Source organism: Ischnura elegans, chromosome 2, assembly GCF_921293095.1.
Source record: "Ischnura elegans chromosome 2, ioIscEleg1.1, whole genome shotgun sequence".
NCBI classification, from domain to species: Eukaryota; Metazoa; Arthropoda; class Insecta; order Odonata; family Coenagrionidae; genus Ischnura; species Ischnura elegans.
This window is the reverse complement of record NC_060247.1, coordinates 914,206-931,513: the sequence shown is the minus strand read 5'-3', so window position 1 is coordinate 931,513 and position 17,308 is coordinate 914,206. Positions and strand designations below refer to the sequence as shown.

The window sequence follows — 17,308 nt, the reverse complement described above, 5'->3', positions numbered from 1 at the left end:
CAGCTCGCGCAGGGATCGCATTACGGAGACCCCTGCTTCGAAAAAAATATCGAGTTACGAGAACAATAAAAACGTGTTTCACGCCCTCCCCCCTTTTCTCGCCCACTGACCTTTTTCTGGCTACCTGCTTCGAAGTTCCCCATTTCTGGAGGTCAACTGCTGTGTGAGTACCGTGGGATACTTACATTAGCGCATTTCCCAAGATCCGGTATCCCTCTCCATTCAGCACTAGCCCCCCCTCTGAGGCTTTCCTCTTCTTCGAAATAAAAAAAGGTCACAGCTCGCGCAGGGATCATATTACGAAGACCTTAGCTTCGAAAAAATACCAAGTTACACGAGAACAATAGAAACGTGTTTCCGGCCCTCCCTTTTCTTCCCCACTGACCTTTTTTTCCTACCAGCTTCGAAGTTCCCCATTTCTGTGGGAGTCAACCGCTGCATGAGTCATCTATTAGCACAAAAGGTGTCTAAGAATGACTTTCGTCAATTGATGTTACACCTCTATTGAATTGAAATATTAGTAATGTGCGCGTAATTTAAAAAAGAATGAGACCAAACACGACGTATTTCTGAGTTTATTTAAGCATTTTACGCAAAGAAATAAATGTCAAAATACGACGGAGACTTAGCATTCTGGCGAAACTCGATATGAGCAGCAGAGCTTCTCGGAAGTTGATGCGGTATTTTTTTCCGAACGCATATATCAAGTTACAATTAATGAGTGGTGCGATAAATCTTTATTGTTACAGTCCCAGACAAAGGGATATTTTCTCAGAATATTTGGTTTCTCCCTGATAGCAATTCAAATTCATCTTCTTATCTCGTGAGAACTCCCAAAGATGGACTGAAAATAATTGAAGAAAATCCGGTGGAAAAGAGCTTGTATTTTGCAAAATGCCTCAGATTGTCAGCCAGCACTTGGCAGCAGAAGTGGGGGTAAAGCGATGTTAGTTGAATTAATTATATGCCCAATTGTTTCCATAAAATTAAAATATTCATTAATCAGCTAAATTCCTGTTCGAATCATTTAAAGGAAATCAAAATTACTCCCCAAAATCTTGTGTTGCCTGCTGCATAGGCAACCGAGTCAAACATTCCAGCATTCATCATTTAGTATTCGAGGTATTCGAAATTCGAGGTATTCGAATATTCGAGCAATGATTTAATATTCGAATTCGATATTCGAATTCGAGAAATCTGCTATTCGACCCATCTCTACTAATGACCCATGTAAAATATTTCCTCTCTCACTCTCATAGTTTGCAAGATATGAGGAGTCAAAGTTTGAGATGTTTGCTCAGAAGTGGTGCTAGTGGGAGTCAAATTCCAGAGTGCAGGGCACAGGGTAAAAATTCATAACTCAGAAACCACATAATATATTTGAATGAAATTTTGACCCCTTGTCTATCCAAGTACATAGCTTCCATAGTAATGTCTTTTATTCTCCTTGCATTGCTATGTTGGCCAAAATGATGTCAACAGTTGTTAATTAACAGATTTTTTTAGCTCAAAAACATTACTTCATATTTTCAGAATTATCACGAAAAGGCAGAGCAGTTAACTCATCCAATTTTTTTTTAAATTGAAGGTTAATATGTGCTCCAATATACTGTGAAATAAAAATGGTGGTGTTTTGACTGCCACTATGAGTATTTCAGGTTTTACTTTTTTTCTGCCCCTGTGAGAGGGATTTTGGACACGTACTGTAAGATAATAAGTATAAGTGTAACCATACCTTCATGAGGATATATTTGAAATATTGGTCAGTAAATCTAAGACCAAACATGTAGTCTAGTGAATGTGGCTCTTGTTCATACATTTTTTCTAATAGCAATACTTGGCTTGTGGCAGCTTAGGGTAAAAAAATCCAAATGGCTCAGAAATGTGAAATGATGCTTTTTTTCCTGGAATTTACCCATTTTTCAAGTGTTTAGTTTATGGAAAGATTGGTATCAAAATACATTAGGCTCTTACTGTGCATTAGAGGATAAATGGAAATACTAATTTCAATAAAAGTATTTAAATAATACACTTCAATGTGTTTAAGGCATCTCCTGAACATCTCTGGAGGCTCTCTCGGGCAACTAAATGCTTTACAATACCACCAATTCCATCACATGGGGATTTTCGATATGGGTACATAAATTTCACTTTCACATCATGTTCTTCCTCGTGTTTAGAAATCACTAATCCAAAAAACCAGTGGTCATCATAAGCACATGTACAAGTTTGTTAAGATCTGTGAAAAAGTGATTAAATGAGCCCCGCTGAACTGGAGTTGTACAAAGTTAGCCTCACTTTCACAGAAGAAGTACGGTCTTCCAAACCCGTTAGTGATGGAAGAGCTGGCAGAGCAAATGGTATTACTTATAGATATGCAGCAGGTTGTCACCAATATCCACATTCCTTGATGGCAACTGGAGTATTAAATTTCTATTTCACTGGGAGAGATAATGCTGACATTATGTGCCCTTCTCCCCTGCCTCACATATGATTGTATTACATGACAAACTTGAGAAGGTAATGCAATCCCACCTATTCAGCCTCACTTTTCAGTGTTATTCCATCTCCCCAAGGAATAAGTGAATTAAGTGCAACCTCTAGGAAGAATAAAGTGTTACAATGTATCGCAGTGAGGGCATGACAAATCAAAATAGATTCTAGGGTACCACTTTTAATCTTCTGCCAAGTCTTCTTGTGTAAAGATGCTCCACGGGTGTCCAAGTTTATTCTGTGTGTACGATCAGTGTATTTTTACCTGTACATTAATTGTGTGTGCTATGAGTTAGGCGAAGCTGCTCATTGTGAACTTTGACATTAAAAAAGGTTAGTGTCTCCACTATGCTTCAAAATGAGCAAATTGTTGAACTGTGCAGCATTGGAAAAGTAACTGCATCTGATTGCCTCAAAAAAAGCTACACACCAGTGGTGCAACTGAACAAAATTGAGATCATGAGTATGCTTGAAAAACAGCTGTTATCTCTCAGAAGTGGTGTACCTGGGGAAGTCCTATCCAATGTCTGCGAACATCACAGAATATACTAGTTGAAAAAGTATGAAACCTACCAAATATATTGTCTTGATCCTTTTAAGAGCCACAAGAAGAAAATATCAAAATCACTGAGAAATATAAGTCTTGAATTTACAGAAAAGGCCTGTAAAATCCCAACTCTTCGGAAATTAGTGCCAGGAATGAAAGTATGCCAGCCATGTAGGGAGGAAGTACAGGAACACTCCAGGTTTGGAAATGAGCTTTCTGATGTTGAAGCAGTAGATAGTGACAGCAGTGATAGTATTTTGAATTTTCAAACAACAGTATCCCAAGAAAAATCAACTGAGCTACTTAACAGAACGCTGCAAGATATAGAGGCGTCACCTTTAAAATTTCATGGCATATCATCTCACAGAAGGTCAACCTACGCTAAAAGGAAAGTAGAGTCAGCATGCAGTAATTTTAAAAGGAAAGTTAAAAGAGTTCTTGATAAAGAATTATCTCCAGAAATCTCCAGAAAAGGATGACCCAAAACTGCCAAAAGAACTACTTCAGATAGTTCATGATATAGATGTGCTCATAGACTTAACCCGTCAACGCCCACGGGTGCCATAGGGCACCCAGTGCTGAGCCAATGCTCCGGCAATGTATTTAATACGCGAATTTTAGCATACACGTCGGTGCACATACTTAGTAGAAGGTTTCCTCCATTATTCAGTCAGTTTGAATGGTGTTCTTTGTGTGAAGTTCATATGTATCATATTTTTTAAAAGTGAAATATGTGTGAATTTAAAAAAAAACTTTGGACGCTGACGGGTTAATCAAACAAAAAGTTGACTCATCAAGCACCCATAAAGGAAAGGTACATCTGTTATCATTGGTACCAACTTCATGGAGCAGGAAGAAAGTAATGGAAGAGTTTCATGTGAGTGAGTACACTGCCCGCCAAGCAACAGAACTTTTCAGAGACAATGGAAAATTAGCTGCACCTGAATTGAGAAAAGGGAAGGCAAAAATAAAACATTACAATTAGTTAGGACTTTCTATGAAAGTGATAAGTACTCCAGAATGATGCCTGGAAAGAAAGATTCCATAAGTATCTCCAAAAATGTACATGTTCAGAAGAGATTATTACTTGCTAACTTGAAAGAATTGTATTCCACTTTTAAATTTGACTTCCCCAGAATTAAAATTGGCTTTTCTAAATTCTGCAACCTAGGTCCAAAATGTTGCAGGTCCAAATTGTGGTAGCAGGATGTCCTGGAACACATTCAGTGTGTTTTTGCATAATTCATTAAAATGTCAACCTATTGCTTAGAGCCTGTAATATAGAGGAAACAAGCCAGGACCTAATTGGTTATTTCGTGTGCTCTAGAAATAATAGGGACTGTATACTGCGACATTGCTCTCAGTGTCCTTCACGTGAAAAATTGAAAAGCTTACTGCTGAAAAAGTTTGAAGAATGTGACCCCGGAGATGAAGTTTCATACAGTCAGTGGGTTTCCAAACTGGTGAACTTCACGGTGACATTTGATGAGTACCCATCAACTTAAATTGAAAGAGTGGAAAAACTGGTGCCACATTCATTTATTACGAAGGTACAGGCAAACTACCTTAAGAAAATGAAAGAAAATCTTGGACCCCATGAAGCAGCTGTTCTCTTTGACTTCAGCGAGAACTACTCATATGTTATCCAGGATGAGGCGCAAGGGAATCACTGGACAAGTGATAGTTGTACGGTACACCCTGTTGTGATTTATACTCTAGATCACCTGACTAAACAGCTTATTATTTCCAGTTTATGCATCTTGTCAGATGATTCAGAGCATGATGTAGCTTTTGTTTATGAAACCCAAAGAATAATATTTTGCTTTGTTAAGGAAAATTTTACTATAGTAAAAAAATTGAGTTACTTTTGTGATGGTTGTGCAGGACGGTACAAGAAATGCAAAATATTTCTCAACCTTTGCAAGCATTACCAGGATTTCTCCTTAATGGCATCATGGACATTCTTTGCTACAACCCTAGTAGCACAAGAAATGTTGAGCATATGCTCAGATTATGTCAGGGAAATATGTTTTGCACACAACATTAGCATATGCTGAAAATATGTTCAGCAGATGTTTAAAACCACATGTTTTCAACATATGCTCGAAATATTTCCAGCATATGTTCAGACGATGTGTTGAGCATATTTTCATAGAAATATGCTGCACATGTGTTCAACAAAATATGTTGAGCATATATACGTAGACATATGCTCCACATGTGTTCAACGAAATATGTTGAGCATATATACGTAGACATATGCTCCACATGTGTTCAACGAAATATGTTGATCATATTTTCAAGAAAATATCTATGCGTTCTGAGAAATATTTCGTCGACAAATCAGCGATCAGGATTCAAATACTGCATGCTAGTTTTATAATTAATGTAAAGGAATATATCTGGTTCTAGTTTATTCTAATTCAAGTATATCAATTCATAATTTTAACCAAGGCCCTGATTTTAACACTAAAAATAATTGAAGAGCGAGACGCATGGAGACGCATGCGTCGACGTTGTTGTGTGTGTTCATGTTGCTATGATTTCATTGCTCAAATCGCACGTTGTTTACGTTACTTTATAGTTTATACAAGAGGAGAGAGCCCAGTTACCTCGGAATCATCTAGAAGCATGAAATGTAAGTACATTGGTAGATAAATATATGAAATTACTATTTTACAATTAGTACTAACTGTTCTTGTGTGATATCGTAAAAGTTCTCAATCGCTGTTTATGAACGGATGAATGTATGATATTACTATTTTAGTTCTGACTGTTCTTGTGTGGTATGGTAAAAGTTCTCAATGGCTATTTATGAACTGAATTGTGGTCGTAAATGCCGTATTAAGTTATTCCTGCCCAATGTAAATACTTGGATCGAATATGATGCATGTAACCGAGTGAGTGCGAAAATGTTCGATCAAAATCAATCATAGCCACAATAAAATGTGAAGGAAGTAATAAATTCTTGGTCAAGGCTTAGAGCCTGTTCTAATTTCGTTTGTGAATCTATTCATAAACCCTTTTTTTGTTCATGCTAATATTGTAACAAGGCCATCAAATTATGATAACAGCACCATTTCATGAATGCTAACTAATCGCTGGATGATGAATTAGCCCTCTCTTTCATGGTATCATTTTGATGCATAATTAACTAATTTGTAACCAAGTATCATTAACGAACTTATTTTGTGAATAACTGTCGCAGCGAAGTGCTAACAGTAAATATGAGTAGTCTCGACTAGGAATCATGTTAACACAGTTGCACTCTGATATGAGGGAACGAAACAAAGAATTGGCATGGGTAACCCATGGGGATGGCTCAAAAGGAGTGCATGATACGTACTATCGTTAGTTTTTCCATCAGATTACTAAAAATTTACTTTAGCACTTAGGCGATTCACTCAGAAGTAAGGGGACAAAAATAATCGAGTTTATTTGCAGTATCTACAGTATTCCTGTGGTTCGTGCCTCAAATACTAGCCAAATCTGGCATATATATTGCTTGGGTTTCACGGATTTCAAGACATACACCATATGCGCATTGGTATTTATAATTTCATGGACAATTAGAGACCAAAGTCACATAATGTGTATCTTAAGCGATTTTTTATGGAATATAAGGCTCCACATTATATAGTGGAATTAAATTTAATGTTGTCAATTGAACCGTTTGTTCTGTTAAACATGATACTCTCAGGTTCATCATAATTTTCTTGCTTTCCATATTTCATTACATATTTTAAGCAATGCAAAATCTGTTAATGAGAAATGTCTGTTTATAGTCATGCAAAAAAATGACATTTTTATTTTTTGAAGAACTTCACCCTCTTGCATGGAAATGAATCGGTGTCTTAAAATGTTCATGACCTCACTAATCTATTAGTATTATCTTCATCTAGCTCTCAATAATTGTATTATGTTGATGGACTTACATGGAAATGTATTGTAGGATTATTGATATTTAAGACCAATGTATATACACTAGCTGACATGAATAACTTTTACATTACATATTGTGTGAACTTATGATGCAATACTTCCCTTACTGCTACTTCCTCTCCTTAGTCTGTCTCATGCAAATTTTAAATTTTGCAACTTAATGTTAATTTACCATTCATGAAAGATGTCAATATTCACCATTTTCAGGTTAAAGAAGTAATAATTTTTTGCTGTTTAGTGCTTGTTTAGTGGATAAATATTGATTTCTGTTTATTTTAATCTACAGATGCTCTCCACTCTTGTCTTATGTTTAGCAGTGCTGATAAATGTGCCTTTCTTGAGTTAACTGGGGAGTGGCTACGACGGTCATGCTGCCTGAAGAAGACTGAGGGAAATCAAGGAAAAGAATAGGATTGAAATATTTGTTGATAATGTTAAATGCTTATGTTTTTTTATTAGAATAAATCTACTTCATTATCAAATTGCAGAACTATGTCATACTTGATTCTCCTATTATATCCTATGTAATCCATTATCTACCAATTGATTACATATTCCATAGGAGCTCCATCAAAGGATAAAGTGGCAGTAGACTTAAATAATTACAAATAATTTGGGCTAAAGCATTATAGTGGCTCATGATACCACCTATGTATCAATATTCTTATTAATGTTACTAAAACATGCCTTAGCCCTTTTCCTTGTTCGTTCAATCTTTCGTACGTTGTAATCTAGCAGTGTGGAGTGTAATGCTTTCAGATGCACATGTGCAGTGGAGCTGGTGAGAGCTGTACGATGACAGGGCTAAAGAGGATGTTGAAGGGTTAGACAACATGATAATCAGTACCATCAATGCTTTATTCTGTCGAATGCTTATCATTTATAAATTTTAAATTAACATTGGCGATTTCAAATCCTTGACCAAATTTAGTTGTATTAATGATTAAACATTTTCAATTTAAAGTGCTAATCTGATAACTTGAGTGAATGCAATGTGTAGGTCTGACATCATGCCCTAAGTCCACAGTGAAAGGCAGGAGCGGTAAAAAGGAGAGAATTTGTGCATCTATAGGTATTGCAAGGTTGTAAGGGAATACTTTTCATAAGGGGGATAAATGGATGCAACCTCACCCTAGTGAAAATCTCCATAGGATTTCTTTTTCCTTTAGTAATTTGACAATGGGAAATGATTGTTCCTATAGGCAAATTTTAGGTTCCTATGGGAAAATAAAATTTTCCTGTAGGAACATAAAAATTTCCTATAGAAACAAATGTTTCCCATTGTCAAATTACTATCGGAAAAAAAATCCTGTAGATATTTTCACTAGGGTATGCTGAGCATATTTTGGGAGAATGATGGGCATATGTTAAAAACATATGTTGGGCATAATTGGAAACCATGCTGAGCATATGTTAAAAACATATGTTGAGCATAAGTGGGTAATATGCTGAGCATATGTTAAAAACATATGTTGAGCATGTGTGGAAAACATGCTGAGCATATGTTGAAAACTTGTGTTGAACATATGTTGAGCATATGCCTTGCCGGACATTTACATATGCTCAGCATGTGCTCAAATTATGTTGAACACATCTTACATATGTGTTGAAAATGCCCTGAGCATACTCTGAACACAAATTGTGCTACTAGGGAAGCCATGGAAAATCCCCATATGATGGAATTGGTGGTATTGTAAAGCATTTAGTTTGCCCGAGAGAGCCTCCAGAGATGTTCGGGAGATGCCTTAAACACATTGAAGTGTATTATTTAAATACTTTTATTGAAATTAGTATTTCCATTTATCCTCTAATGCACAGTAAGAGCCTAATGTATTTTGATACCAATCTTTCCATAAACTAAACACTTGAAAAATGGGTAAATTCCAGGAAAAAAAGCATCATTTCACATTTCTGAGCCATTTGGATTTTTTTACCCTAAGCTGCCACAAGCCAAGTATTGCTATTAGAAAAAATGTATGAACAAGAGCCACATTCACTAGACTACATGTTTGGTCTTAGATTTACTGACCAATATTTCAAATATATCCTCATGAAGGTATGGTTACACTTATACTTATTATCTTACAGTACGTGTCCAAAATCCCTCTCACAGGGGCAGAAAAAAAGTAAAACCTGAAATACTCATAGTGGCAGTCAAAACACCACCATTTTTATTTCACAGTATATTGGAGCACATTCAATTTAAAACATAACCTTCAATTAAAAAAAAAAAATTGGATGAGTTAACTGCTCTGCCTTTTGGTGATAATTCTGAAAATATGAAGTAATGTTTTTGAGCTAAAAGAATCTGTTAATTAGCAACTGTTGACATCATTTTGGCCAACATAGCAATGCAAGGAGAATAAAAGACATTACTATGGAAGCTATGTACTTGGATAGACAAGGGGTCAAAATTTCATTCAAATATATTATGTGGTTTCTGAGTTATGAATTTTTACCCTGTGCCCTGCACTCTGGAATTTGACTCCCACTAGCACCACTTCTGAGCAAACATCTCAAACTTTGACTCCTCATATCTTGCAAACTATGAGAGTGAGAGAAGAAATATTTTACATGGGTCATTAGATAGGTGATAGTAGCTTGTGACAAAAATTTCATCAAAATCCGAGTCGTTGGGTGTCATTTTGAAAATTTCTGGGTGATTTGACGTGGAATGACCCTACAGCTATTTGAATCGCGACGATTCTCTTCTCTTGATATATTTCTCAACTTCTTACTTTGTTCCTCAACTCGTTATTGATATGAATGCAAAAAAATCTGCAAACCAAAGCGCATTATGGTAGAATCTTCTCTAGTTTTATTGGAGCTATAGAGAGCTGGAGAGCATTAGAAATTCATACGAAAGGACAACATTTTCAGAAGTAACGCTAATTGCCGCTCGAAAGGCAGGGACTCAACCGCCAACCGTATCCTGATTCGTGTCTTCCAGGAACTTGCAGTAATTCTTCTTCTCTGACCTACGTGCGGATTGCAAGGGTAGGATTTACAGTAGAGTTTTACAGTCCACCCAATTCCTCCGCTCTCTGAAAAAGAGACAGGATTTTTCCCCAGGAAGCAGCGTGCAGTCAACCCGCCCCAAACCCTGACGGCGTCAGGCGGCATAAATGCTGGACACACGGCAAAGGGGCCAGGTCAAGTGGCAGTGCTGTCAGACCAGAAAAATGAAAGTTATTCGTAAACCTGATGAGTCGATATTTAAAATAATGTCTCTAAGAGCTCTGAATCTTGGACGACGGAAAACAATTCTTGGGATACGTGACGATTTTCCGGTGTGGGTAATATAATCATTGAACAATAATAATCATTGAACAATAAATAAAACAAAATTAAAATATCATAATTACATGAATATACGCAAATCAAGGATTGAAAAGGTTTTTTTCCCCCTTTGCTGCCCAAAAAATATCGAAATATTGTGCACAACAAGTCGCTATACCTAGGTTTTCGAATACAGATAGGAGCCCTTGGGACAAAACTGGCATTGAACCGGGTACTTCCAGATTCAAAATAAAGCAAATCATCTACCACACTAACCTCTTGCTGATTTTATGATATACATGGCACTCAAGTACCCACGGGCAAGAAAATAGCGCGAAAACTAGTTGTGGGTCAAATGACCCCCAACCGTCCTTCTAGGCATAACACGTCATAAAAATTTAAAACAAAACATTATTGTTAAATTTTCACTAATTTATCAAAATATAGACCAAAATGAACAAAGTCAAAAAGTTTCAAAATTAAAAAAAATATTTTAATAAGAGGAAAATAAATTTGAATTCTGAAAATGGGTCAAATAACCCCTGCCGTCGTTCTAGTGTTAAAATAATACTTAATAATTTGCTCACAAAAACTTACTTATGGCATTTGAGTATTCCTGTTTTTCAGTCGATTCAATTTTTATATTCCTATGTCTAGAGCAGGGAACCGCACTATTCATATTTCATTAACTAGCATATGTACTATTTGTAGTTTTCTGAACTCCGTGAAGGTAGATGGTCGAAGGTTATTTTAATTTATATTTATTACATACAAATTAGAAATTACTTGTAGTGAGCATAGTGATTATTACGCTGTGTGCAAGATTATGGCGGCCCCGTGGCATTTCATGCCCAGCAAGTTTTACATCTTTTCATAGAAAGTAGGTGTCGGAAAAAAAACTCGCACGCACATACTCAATGCACAGGCTCTTATCTTAAGTTGGTATGGCAATATGGGGTGCAATTAACAGCCTTCTCAGGTCACTTTTGTTTGTAAAATATTAGTTTAATTTTTTAAGGAATCCATAGTCTTACTGAGCACTATCTATAAGGTAAAATTAATTGCTTTTAATCGTTTTGCGGGCCATTTTGAAATGCCGTTAAGGGATAAGTACGGGCCGTGGATTACCCACGCCTGGTCTTCAAAAATGAAGGTTATATTGGAGGAGATGAAGCCTAGGCTACTGAAGTGTTACGTAGCTGCTGCTTAATTGGGCGAAATTGCCGGTTTGGTTATACGAAAACGTAAATTATTTCACCTTTTTTTGATTATTCTAATGTGTGAAGTATGACAATTTTAAGATCCACCAATCCCACTTCCATGTTTTTTTCTAAAATGCTCACTGAAGAGTTTTTAAAGCGAGGCCTTCGTAATGGAACATGTACTAGAAAATCAAAATCGAAAGGCATATGCGCTAGTTGCATAAATTATGTTATTGTGATAGAAAGCTACGCATAACTATATCTCATAAATGCAGAAGTAAAGGAAATGACGTCAAGTACTAAATTTTGGGGAACACTAAGTCCATTGTGGATTCCGTTTCCAATTTTTTCAAACTAAGAAATTCCAGAAAAATTATTTTGAGGACCAACGAACGAAATGAACGTCGACTAATGAATTTTGGATCTCGATGTATGTAGCGAATCTCGATCATAAACGCACACCTATCACTAACCAAGCTTGTCATGACAAGCCTGCAAGCTTGCGGCAAGCTTGAATCAAGCCTCCTAGTTACGCTTTTTCAAACTTGCAGCAAACTTGTCGCATCAAACTTGCAGCAAACTTGTCGCATCAAACCTGCGGCAAACTTGTCACATCACACCTGCTGAAAAAGTGTAGTGCCACACCTGCTACATACTAGAAAAACTAGTTCCACACCTAGCATTTCTGTAGTGACACTTGCTGAGGAAAAACTGCCTTAACATTTCTGCTAAATAAAATGCTCTCCCAAATAATGATCAATTTACAACAACAAAATTGAAGATTTTCCACTCTATCAATTGTTAGTCATTTCACATGCACAGAATTTGGGTGCTAAAATTATACAATAAAATGGGCAACAAATAAATGCTGAAGAGTTTATTTTTCTCATTATTTATGTACATGTTGAGGCAGCGGTGGACATACCAAAGATAGATATCTAGTCATCGATAGTTAATCATTATTAATGAAGTGAGTGAGATACTTACAAACTGAATAGGAAACATCTAAGACAGAAACACTTAAAAAAATTTATGACCCCCTAGGCCACACATGGTAATAACTAAATTACAGAAATCTTCAAAAGGTAAAAACATATTGCTCGAATTTTATCAAAACATTCAAAAGTATGCTGATTGGCTTTGAGGATTTAAAATTAAAACTTCATTCTTTTGAATTCTTGTTAAGTTATGGGAGCACAAGGCTGGGCATGGAACTTACATGGTTACATACTTATAGATCGTTACTGATGAACTTCTTAAGCAAAATTATTGTCTTCATCAGCCTGATCCTCGGTCTGTTTATCCTGCCAATCCCTGAAGAGAAAATAGTAATTACTCCATGTGAAATGATATATCATGCAGGGGCGGATCCAGGATTTCTTTCTGGGAGGGGCACAAGCAAGGCCGTATCCAGGATTTTGTTCTGGGTGGGGCATAAGGATACCTCGTAATACAAAACGAATGCAATGATAATGTGACCGTATTAAAAACCTTGCATATTTTTGAGGGTCTGGGGGGGGGCACGTGCCCCCCCCCTCCCCCTGGATCTGCCTATGATATCATGTATCATTTGCTTAAATCAGGGAGGTAAATTGAGAACTTATTAACTAATATTCCAAAAAGAATAAGCAATCAGATTCAATAAATAAGATGTCCATATTGTACCCCCACATTCTCATAATGGCAGTAAATGATTCAACTTCCATGGAACATTATAGTGTATACCTATTGTAAGAGGGAATGGAAAATATGAAGAAAATGTCTGGGATGATCGAATTAATGTGGCAGGGAAATGAGAAGCGACTACTTACATTCTTATTTTCCTGACATTAGCCAGGTTGAGCCAATTACTCAGACACCCTTTCAGCACCACATCTGATGCATCAGGGTAGACCCTTCTGCATACACCTATGAAATTATAAAAAAAACATACTTAATGCAGTACCTTAAAAGTTCATTTCAATGATCAATTATTATAATAATCTCAGAATATCTTATTGGATGCACTCACGAAAAATAACAGGACACACTGAAGTGCTATAACATGATTTCTTAACCGAATTCTTCTGAAGTTTGCCCGTAAGGGAATACAGCTCTGCTACATAGTCAATCTAAGACGACGCAACATATTTTGTAGAAGTGTTCATTCATTTCTTCTACCAACTGCTACCAAACATTGCATCTAGAGATAAAAAAGATCAGATCAATTAAGAGTTAACAGCTTATAAAAGAATAACAAAAATCATGTTTATAGCCAGAAGAAAAATTCACCAAAAAAATTAACACAATTGTCATGGTTAGTACGCACATGTAGTATGTGTGCAGAAGTGCATATGAAATAGCATAAGTCCAATCATACCATAATTGTTTAATATTTCATTGGACAATAATCCATACGCACTTCAAAATTATGTTGTACTTGAGTATTTTTATAGCACTTTGAATTCCAAACACCGAGTGTCTGGCAAGCTCCAGATTTACATCGATTTTGAAACTTTCTTACAAAAACATAATTGTTGTTTCATTAAAAAAATCATACATTGTTTGAATCAGGATGGCAGCACACAAATTATCATTATTCACTTACCAACTTTGGCTCAAATGAGGGATCTTCACTTATCCTACGGCAGAGTTTGATGAAATCCTCATCTGCTGTCAATGGCAATTATGCCTCGCAATACTGAAAAATGAATTTCCTTCCTCCTACTGCTACTGAATTTTCGGCACAATATTCCACGAACCGATAGTAGTTGAATGATACTCGTTCTACGATCGCAGAAGCACTACTTCTTCACTAATTTTTCATTGTATCGTGCTCGCTGTTGCTGTGTTTGTTGTTCACTAACTCGTAGCATTCTTAGCTTATCCGCTTCATTTCCAGTTGTTCTATGACGAAATTCTGCCACAGCAACACGGCTATTTATTATTATCTGCTCATCAGTGCGGCTAGCTTGTCTCACATTGGATTGAACTCAACGACGCTATGTAAGTTTGGTCGCCATCTCCTTGGCATTGTAAAAAATTAAAGAATAGGAAGTTCTCGTGCAGTCAGCAGTTATTACAGGGTTCCCACTCAACCGTGAAAACCTTAAAACCGTGAATTAGCCGTGAATTTTGTCAACCGTGAAAAAACTTGGAAAAAGCAGTGAATTTCGTCCTAAAACCTTAAAAATCTCTCAATCTTGATAATAATACCTTCCCAGAAATTTTCAACTTCGTTCGTAGCGAGGGCACTTCTATTCATTGTGGCGAGCATCGTCGCATGTGTCAGAAAAGCGTGGGAACGAATGTTGCCTGAAGAAAAAAAAATATTTTCCCAGCGCAGGCCTTTTCTCCCCCCCCACCTGAAATATGACGCCACTTCTCATCAGCTTGTTTATTTTCCTCGACTGTCTTGGTTTCCCCTCCCTCGGTCACTGCTTAGTCCCCCTTCCACCCAATTACGCTTCCCACTGGCTGCAGCGACCAGTTTCGAAACTAAATCTAGATGGCCTTTGTGTTTGAAAAATTTGAGCGCTTATTCAACAGCCTCAATTCTGTGATTGGAAGACCGCTAACCTTGACAACCTGCCATGCGCTGTGGACACTACGCTCCTTGCGTTTGAACCGGGCGACAGCGAGCTTTCGGCGCGACGTTACTAATTCTCGTGCGTTGCGGCCTTTAAGCCCCTGAAGTCTCCGCTTATGGCAACACAGCATTACATGATTTTCGCATGCGTCGACCTGGGCCTTGCCAGTTTTACGCCGCAACCGGAAAGTTTGTGTGGAGTTATTTATTGTCGGTGGTGATCCAGTTCCTCCGCTTTGTGCTATCTATGGTTATGCTGTTTGATTGTGTCCTGATCATACTGATACATTTGGGGACATAATTTGATTTTTTAGAAGCCTTCAGTGAAGGAATTGGTGAATAAGGTAAATAATACATTTATTGTATTTACAAGCCGTGGATTTTCCGCCAGTTAAGGGTTTCCAAACATCGTTTCAATTTAAATCTGGGTTTTCATTTCCTTTTCAGCCAAAAATGTGTCTTCATTCTAAACCAAGTTCGACCACTTTTCGGTCATCGTACCGGGAAGAATTTCCATGGGTTAGAGAGCACCCAACTTCTAAAAGAGTTACTGACGAAGGGATATCTTCTCAGGATTTTTGTTTCTCCCTAGTAACAATCCGAATTCATCTGCTCATCTGGCACTACGATAGTTAGAAAAGAATGGGTATCTTTAGGGTAAAACATATCATGGCGCAGTCATATGGTCACGCTTCGCCCTGTACAGTATGCTCTGCGTACCCCCGTACGCGATAGCATCAGTTCCGAACTTCACCTCGTACGAGTGGTTCCCTACTTTCCAGGGTGGCTGGTCTTCGAACCACCGAGTGTTTTCCATGTGGGATTAATAAAGTCAGGTTTCATTTTCACTGGATTAATTTTATTCGTCTTCGGACCATGGCCCCTCCGAAGAAGCTATGGAGAACTTTAAGACATGGACTGAAAATAATTGAGCATGAAGAAAAGGATCCGGGCTAGATGCACGTGAATATTGCAGAGCGCCTTGGGTTGTCCGCTAGCACATGACGGTAGGGGTGGGGGTAGAGTGAGCTACCTGGAGAAAACAAGTAGAGATATGAAGGCGAAGATCCGTATGGGCGTGCCACTGATGATTAACGCAACATTGTTCATGCTTTACACACTACCTCAATTATATTAAAAATGTATTCATTAGACGGGAACAATTCAAGTAACAGACTATTTTTGGCCTTCGTCATCCATCTCACAACCAGTCACTGTGCCGGCGAATGCGGTTGTTTTAGGCACAACATGCACATTGCTCTCGTGAGCACGTGTACTGGAAATGGTGTTTGATGGATAAGAATTTTTACATCAGACTGAAATCCATAATAGCAGTGTAAATGCCGAGTGGAGAGCAAACATTTTTTTAGTGAGGTGGCGTTTTCCTTCAGAATTTTGAAAGAGATATGGGTCGAATCAACAATATGACCTGTGTGTCTTGATAATGTACTGTTATTATCTAAAATATTGTTTGAAACCTTTAATGAATATCTTAATTACTCGCCAAAATCCTGCGTTTCCTGGGACATAGGCAACCTAGCAAAAAAGTAAAGAATTGATCGTTTTTCCGCATTCATTTTGTAATCGTATCGTTATTAGGAAAAAAATTTTTCTCCTAGTGGAGTTCCAAAAAAGGAGGGTAGTCTTAGAATGGTGTTCGCCTTAGATTTGTGCTAATACGGTGTATGAAATTGTTTTTCGTTTTATAATGTTCTATAAACAATTTTCATAAAATATTTTCCGTTAAATAAGAAAGAATCAATTTATTATATTCTATAAACAATTTAAATAAAATATTTTCTGTTAAATAAGAATGATTGGGGTGGGGAAATTCGGTTACTGTACAGTAATAACAACGTGCGCAAAAAACAATCTCTCGGCGAGGAATTGAAAAAGGACCTCGGGTGTCCGGACGGAAGAAGGTCCGAAGGGTATTTGGCGTCCAGGCAAGAGCGCGGTTGGGCTGGTCCTTTAGTCGGCCCTGCATTTTGCAAACGATAGATCACGTCGTAACAGATATCATTTTTCATTGCGGCATTAACATTCACGGCGTTTGTCGCGTACGTTAATTTTCTGTTGATATACGGCCAGTGATTTTCTTATTGTTGGCTTATTAACGGACCGTGAATTTAGCGAAATTGAGACTGTGAAAACCTGAAAAATAACCATGAAAACCGGAAAAATAACCGTGAAAACCTGGAAAAAGCCGTGAATTTCATTATTCAGGTAGAGTGGGAACCCTGATCGAGTTGAATCACCATCGACTTGTACGCATAC

General features: G+C 37.3%; 1 protein-coding gene and 1 long non-coding RNA gene across 4 annotated transcripts in view; both read left to right on the top strand.

The window, feature by feature from the left end:
• The window catches only part of LOC124153314 (zinc finger protein 205-like), a 129,742-nt gene that overhangs the window by 26,955 nt on the left and 85,479 nt on the right, over nt 1–17,308 (top strand). The window lies entirely within an intron of this gene.
• On the top strand, nt 5,633–7,390 carry LOC124153315. The gene is made up of 2 exons (XR_006863615.1): nt 5,633–5,678; nt 7,269–7,390. It is a non-coding gene; the product is annotated as an uncharacterized LOC124153315 (long non-coding RNA).